Raw genomic sequence first — 7,137 nt, forward strand, 5'->3', positions numbered from 1 at the left:
GCAGGGGCCACCACGCCCCTTCCGGGATGGAGGCCTCAGCATTTCCCCCTCCCTTTTGCCCTAAGACTGGCCTCCCCCGGCCAGAACCTCTCAGAAGAACTACACTCTCCTCAGCGTTGGTTTCTTGCTGAGCCGGGGCGAGATAAAATTAGTCCATTGCTCACGACTAACAAGTGTCAACCCACGTCCAGCTGGAGGGAGAGAAGGACAGAGCTAACTTATGGGTGTTCCTGCTGGCCAGTCGACATGGGGGTCTGACTTCGGCTGTCCGACAACCCTGGCCCAGGGCCTCCTCATTCCCCTGTCCCACCTGCCCCAGAGATGGGGAACTAGAAAGGGGCGGGGCGACCACTACCCTACTTTCCCCAACACACACCCACCCTACACTGCCCTCGCAACGACTGGGGACTAGGCCGTGGGATCTGCAGATGTGAGTGCTAGCCGGCACCATTTCCCGCCAGATCCCCATGCCCACTCCAACTTGGAGAATGCCTGAGGATGGAGATGGGGCTTGGGTGGGGGGCAGCTCACCGGCCCTGGCTGCTCTCCTGGTCCTCCCACTGACTTCGGGTCACTTTAAGCAGGGTGGTGGGTGGTTCTTCCCCCTCCGTGGCTTTCCATCCATTTCCCTGTCTGGAAGGCATCGGAACCCGGGAGACGTGCCAACTGAAACGCATCTGCTCCTGCTACTCAAACGGGAATCAGACCCATCCAGGAAAACCAAGTCTTCCCTCTCAGAGGAAGAGGGTGGGAAAGAAGGTGGGAGGGCCCAACTCCGGGCCCTGCCAACTGTCTGGGGAGCCAGATGGATAGACAGCAGCTGGGCATGTCCTGACCTCAGCTCCTCCTCAGTACCCCACTCCCACTGCCCTGCCCGGGCCACCACCACCAGGGATTGCAGCATTGTCGCCCCCATCAAGCTTTGGGTCGAGAAACCTGGAGGTGATTCTGTCTGGGCCATCCAATAACAAGCCCCCCACCCCAGCGGCTCCCTACCAGATCTGTCCCCAAGGTCCTGATGGTGGGGTCAACCTGCAACTAGCAAGGACCTAAGGGCATCCCAGGTGGTGCTGGTGGTAAAGAACCACTACCAATTCAGGAGACATAAGAGATGTGCTTCCATCCCTGGGTTGGGAAGATCCCATGGAGGAGGAAATGGGCAATCCACTCCAGTATTTCCCTGGAAAATTCCATGGACAGAGGAGCCTGTCAGGCTGTAGTCCATAGGGTTGCAAAGAGTTGGACATGACTGAAGTGACTTAGCATGTTCACATGCAAGAGATTCCAGGCAGGAGGCCTGCCAGTATGAGGAGACTAGAAGCAAGAACTACCTTCAGAAAATGCTCTGCTCTGGCCCAGAGCAGCTATCCTCCTCTCTCTTCTCTCCAACCTCCAACCCTGGGTTGGCTGTCCCCATAAAAGTTGGGACAGCCACACTGGCTGATCAAAGCTCTTAATTCAGGCCGGCTCTCCCAAAACAGTGTCTCCAGATCCTACTCAAGATGAAGGTGAGCACCCACCAGATGCCCTAGGCTCACACAGGTGAACTAGCAGGATTTCCTAGGGTTCAGAACCCTCCTTAAAACCTGGACAGATCACCAGGAATGGAACAGGTTAACTTTAAGACCTGCCCCCTCAATTTGCTCCCCACCCAACACTCCTCCACCTTACTCTCCAACAACCTACTTCCTTCAGCTGGTTGCCTAAGAAGGGGTGAAAGAGGGGGCCAGGGCAACCATCTCCACTGCCCTCCCACACACATCCACATACATCCTTTCTCTCCCCAAGATGGAGTCTTCTGAGGCCCAGCCTTGCAGATTCTTCTGCCTTAAAGCCTATAAAGGCCAGAGATTCCTTCTGTCAGTCCAAGACCTCCCACATACATGTGCACGGACACACTCCTTTCATCCTTGAGCTCCAAGAACACAAGAGCCTTCCCCCAGCATATTTGGACACTGAGGACACTTTAATGATAATAGGGCATCTTCACCTGTTAGGAGGAGCAGTTTACAGGTCATAGGTGCTCCTATATCTCTCATCACACCTGACCCTCCCCCCAACACTGGAAGGCAGCTACTCCTGTGTCTGTTTTACAGATAGGGAAAGTAAGCCCCGGAAAAAACTGAATCCCAGTTTTCAAACTCCTTCTCCAAGGCTCTTTCCACTGCACCTCAGAGAAAGTATGGAAGTAAGCAAGTCTTTCTTTTCCCTTGACTTCTCAGAAAGCCTGCTTGCTACTCCTGGAGTTAGTACCTGATGTTCCCCAGGCCCAATCTACCCTTCAAGGAAGGCACTGGGTAGTGAGTGGCACTACAGCCTCTCACGAGGCTTATCTCAGGATAAAGGCAAAGAAAGCAGCAAAAGCTGAGCCAGAGTCCTAACCACATATCCCAGCCTCTCTTTTGGAGGGAATGGGACAGGGAGGAGAATGTGGAAGAGGAATTAGGAATCTCTGATTTTCCTTTCCCTGGGGGTGCACAGTATTGTCTTCTGGGTTCCTCTTTGCTCAAAATTGTTTGTTGTTGTTGTTCAGTCGTTAAGTTGTGTCCAACTCTTTGTGACCCCATGGACTGCAGCACACCAGTCTCCTCTGTCTTCCACTATCTCCTGGAATTTGCTCAAACTCATGTCCATTGAATTGGGGATGCCATCCAACCTTCTCATCCTTTGTTGTCCCCTTCTCCTCCTGCCTTGCATCTTTCGAAGCATCAGGGTCTTTTCCAATGAGTCAGTTCTTCGCATCAGGTGGCCAAAGGATTGGAGCATCAGCTTCAGCATCAGTCCTTCCAATGAATATTTGGGACTGATTTCCTTTATAATTGACTAATTTGATCTCCTTGCAGTCCAAGGGACTCTCAAGAGTCTTCTCCAGCATCACAATGTGAAAGCATCATTTCTTCACCACTCAACCTTCTTTACAGTCCAACTCTTACATCTGTACATGACTACTGGAAAAAACATAGATTTCACTATATGGACCTTTATCAGGAAAGTAATGTCTCTGCTTTTTAATATGCTGTCTAGCTTTGTCATAGCTTTCCTTCGGAGGAGCAAGCATCCCTTAATTTCATGGCTGCAGTCACCATCTGCAGTGATTTTGGAGCCCAGGAAAATAAAATCGGTCACTGCTTCCACTTTTTCCCCTTCTATTTGCCATGAAGTGATGGGACCAGATGCCATGATCTTAGTTTTTTGAATATAGTTTTAAGCCAGATTTTTCACTCTCCTCTTTCACCCTCATCAAGAGGCTCTTTAGCTCCTCTTCACTTTCTGCCATTAGAGTGGTATCATCTGCATATCTGAGGTTGCAGATACTTCTCCCTGCAATCTTGATTCTAGTTTGTGACTCATCCAGCCCAGTGTTTCTCATGATGTACTCTGCATATAAGTTAAATAAGCAGGGTGACAATACACAGCCTTGATGTACTCCTTTTCCTATTTGGAACCAGTCTGTTGTTCCATGTCCAGTTCTAACTATTGCTTCCTGACATTGTACAGGAGACAGGAATCAAGACCATCCCCAAGAAAAAGAAATACAGTTGTTCCATGTCCAGTTCCAACTGTTGCTTCTTGACCTGCACACAGGTTTTTCAGGTGACAGGTAAAGTGGTCTCATACTCCCATCTCTTTAAGAATTTTCCAGTTTGTGATCCACAGAGTCAAAGGCTTTAGCATAGTCAATCTTTATTGACTCTGAAACTCCCTTGCTTTCTCCACAATCCAACAAGTACTGGCAATTTGATTTCTGGTCCTCTACCTCTTCAAAACTAGCTTGTACATCTGGAATCTCTCAGTTCACAGACTGCAGGAGCCAAGCTTGAAGGATTTTGAGCATAATATTGCTAGCATATGAAATGAAGGCAATTGTATGGTAGTGTGAGTATTCTTTGGCATTGTTCTTCTCTGGGATTGGAATGAAACTCACCTTTTCCAGTCCTGTGGCCACTGCTGAGTGTTCCAAATTTGATTGCACATTGAGTGCACCACTGTAACAGCATCATCTTTTAGGGTTTTAAATATCTCAGCTGGAATCCCATCATGTCCACTAGCTTTGTTCAGAGTAGTACTTCCTAATGCCCACTTGACTTCACAATCCAGGATGTCTGGCTCTAGGTGAGTGACCACACCATCGTGGTTATCCAGGTCATTAAGACCTTTCTTGTATAGTTCTTCTGTGTATTATTGCCAGTTCTTCTTAATCTCTTCTGCTTCTTTGATGTCTTTGATCTCTTCTTCTCTTCCTTACTGCTTCTGTCGTTTATCTTGCCCATCTTTGCATGAAATGTTCCTTTGATGTCTCTAATTTTCTTGAAGAGATCTCTAGTCTTTCCCATTCTATTGTTTTCCTCTATTTATTTGCATTGTTCATTTAAGAAGGCCTTCTTATTTCTCCTTGTTATTCTCTGAAACTCTTCATTCAGTTGGGTATATCTTTCTCTTTCTCCCTCGCCTTTTACTTCTCTTCTTTCCTTAGCTGTTTGTAAACCCTCCTTGTGCTCAGTCACTCAGTTGTGTCCAACTCTTTTTTACCCAATGCAGTGTAGCCTGCCAGGCTCTTCTTTCCATGGGATTCTCCAGGCAAGAATACTGAATTGGGGTGCCATGCCATCCTGCAGGGGATCTTCCCAACCCAAGGATCAAACCTGGGTCTCCTGCATCTCCAGCATTGCAGGCAGATTCTTTACCCACTGAGCCACCAAAGCCTGCTCAGACAACTATTTTGTTTTCTTACATTTCTTTTTCTTTGGGATGGTTTTGGTCACTGCCTCCTGTACAATGTTACAAACATAGTTCTTAGTTCTCATAGTCCATAGTTCTTTTGGCACTCTGTCTACCATATCTAATCCCTTGGATCTATTCGTCACCTCCACTGTATAATCAGAAGGGATTTGATTTAGGTCATACCAGAATGGGCTAGTGAGTTTCCCTACTTCCTTCAATTTAAGCCTGAATTTTGCAATAAGGACCTGAGCCACAGTCAGCTCCAGGTTTTATTTTTGCTGACTGTATAGAGCTTCTCTGTCTCCAGCTGCAAAGAACATAATCAAGCTGATTTTGGAATTGACCATCTGGTGATGTCCATGTGTAGAGTCATCTCTTGATTTATTGGAAAATGTTCTTTGCTATGAACAGCGCGTTCTCTTGATAAAATTCTGTTAGCCTTTGCCCTGCTTTATTTTGTACTCTAAGGCCAAACTTGGCTGTTATTCTGGGTATCTCTTGACCTCCTACTTTGGATTCCAGTCCCCTATGATGAAAAGGACAACCCTCCTTTTATTTTGATGTTAGTTCTAGAAGGTCTTGTAGGTCTTCATAGAACTGGTCAACCTTGGCTTCTTCAGCGTCAGTGGTTGGGGCATAGACTTGGATTACTGTGATGTTGAATGGTTTGTCTTGGAAACGAACCCAGATCATTCTGCCATTTTTGCAATTGCACCCAAGTTCTGCATTTTGGACTCTTTTGTTGACTATGAGGGCTACTCCATTTCTTCTAAGGGATTCTTGCCCACAGTAGTAGATATAATGGTCATCTGAATGAAACTCACCCTTCTGGTCCATTTTAGCTCGCTGATTCCTAAGATGTCAATGTTCACTCTTTTCCATTTCCTTCTTGACTACATTCAGTTTACCTTGATTCATGGACCTAATTTCAGATTCCTATACAATGTTGTTCTTTACAGCATCGGACTTTACTTTCACCACCAGACACATCCACAGCTGAGCATAGTTTCTGCTTTGGCCCAGCCACTTCATTAATTCTGGAACTATTAGTAGTTGCCCTCTACTCATCCACAGTAACAAACCAGACAGCTTCCAAATTGGGGGGTGGTGGGGTGTTCATCTTCCCATGTCATATCTTTTGGCCTTTTCATAGTGTTCATGGAGTTTTCATGGCAAGAATACTGGAGTGGGATAAAACTCCAAACAGCTCTCCTATGCCTTACTCCTTCATTCTTTCTCTTATTATTCAATAAAATTATCATCAGTGAGGGCTAATTTCCATGGCCTTTCTAACTTCCCATAGACCCCTAAAGGACCCTTTGTCTGGTCTAGTTATGAGGGAATAGGAGGCAAGGATCTGTTCCTGGGAGGCCTTGCTTTCTTGGAAAAGGATTAATGTGTCTAAGTAGTCAGCACAACTAGCTCAGAGGCTCCCTGTCTTCTCAACTTCTAGTACTTTGCCAAGCTATAGTCAGGGGATTCAGGGTGGACAGGAGTGGAGCAGGGGTAGCAAATATCCTGCAATTAAGAGTAAGGGAGCTCACAAGGTAGCACCCAGGGAAAGGAAAAGTGGAGAACATGCCTAAAAACCTGACCACAAACCTCAGTGGTTTGTGGAGGTGGACTTGTGAGTGTGAGCTGGACTTGTCCTATATATGCCTCTCAGCAACTGTGGCCTTTACCCTCCTCCTCATCTCCTCTGCCCCCAGCTGAGGGATTCCCTGTATCTGCAAGAGAGCTTTTTGTCATCCAGCAGCGTCCACCTCTCAGTACCATATTTTTGGTGGGCTCTAAATTCCCAGATCCTGATAAATCCTAGCCTAAGCCTTTCCTTCAGGGTAAATAGCTTCAAGCATCCAAATCAGACCCCTTCAAGGTTAGGACTCACCTGTCAACCACAATGACTGGGCCTGGAAATCAGAGAAAGGCAAGTTTCATAGAAAGTCAAGTTCTAGGCAAAGCTAGTTCCAGTTCAGTAGCTGTGTACATAGTTGTAACTAGTAAACTTCAGAAGCACCTTAAACATTATAATGATAGAACACAGGGGCTATAAACAAACTTAACTTAATTCCCTATTTCTAGTCAACCAAGTACTTTCTTCACAGTCCTTGATCAACACAGTTAAGGACTGTTCTACCATGAGGAAATCAAAGACCCAAAGATCAGAAGTGAAATGGTGGAGAGCTTCTGATCTAGTAATTTTCATACTATACTCTGTGACTCTTTGGGGGATTTACAGAGGTACCTCAAAGACTACTAAAATTTCTGGGTCTGGTTTTCCCTATTCCTCCAGTGAAGAACAGCTTAATTGCTGGGTATTATACATAAAAAAGGGCTTCCCTGGTGGCTCAGTTGGTAAAGAATCCGCCTGCAATGCTGAAGGCCTGGGTTCAATCCCTGGTTTTGGAAGATCCC

The sequence above is a fragment of the Bos grunniens genome, chromosome X, assembly GCF_055505025.1.
Source record: "Bos grunniens cultivar Pamir isolate PY7600 chromosome X, Bosgru_T2T1.0, whole genome shotgun sequence".
Classification (NCBI taxonomy): domain Eukaryota; kingdom Metazoa; phylum Chordata; class Mammalia; order Artiodactyla; family Bovidae; genus Bos; species Bos grunniens.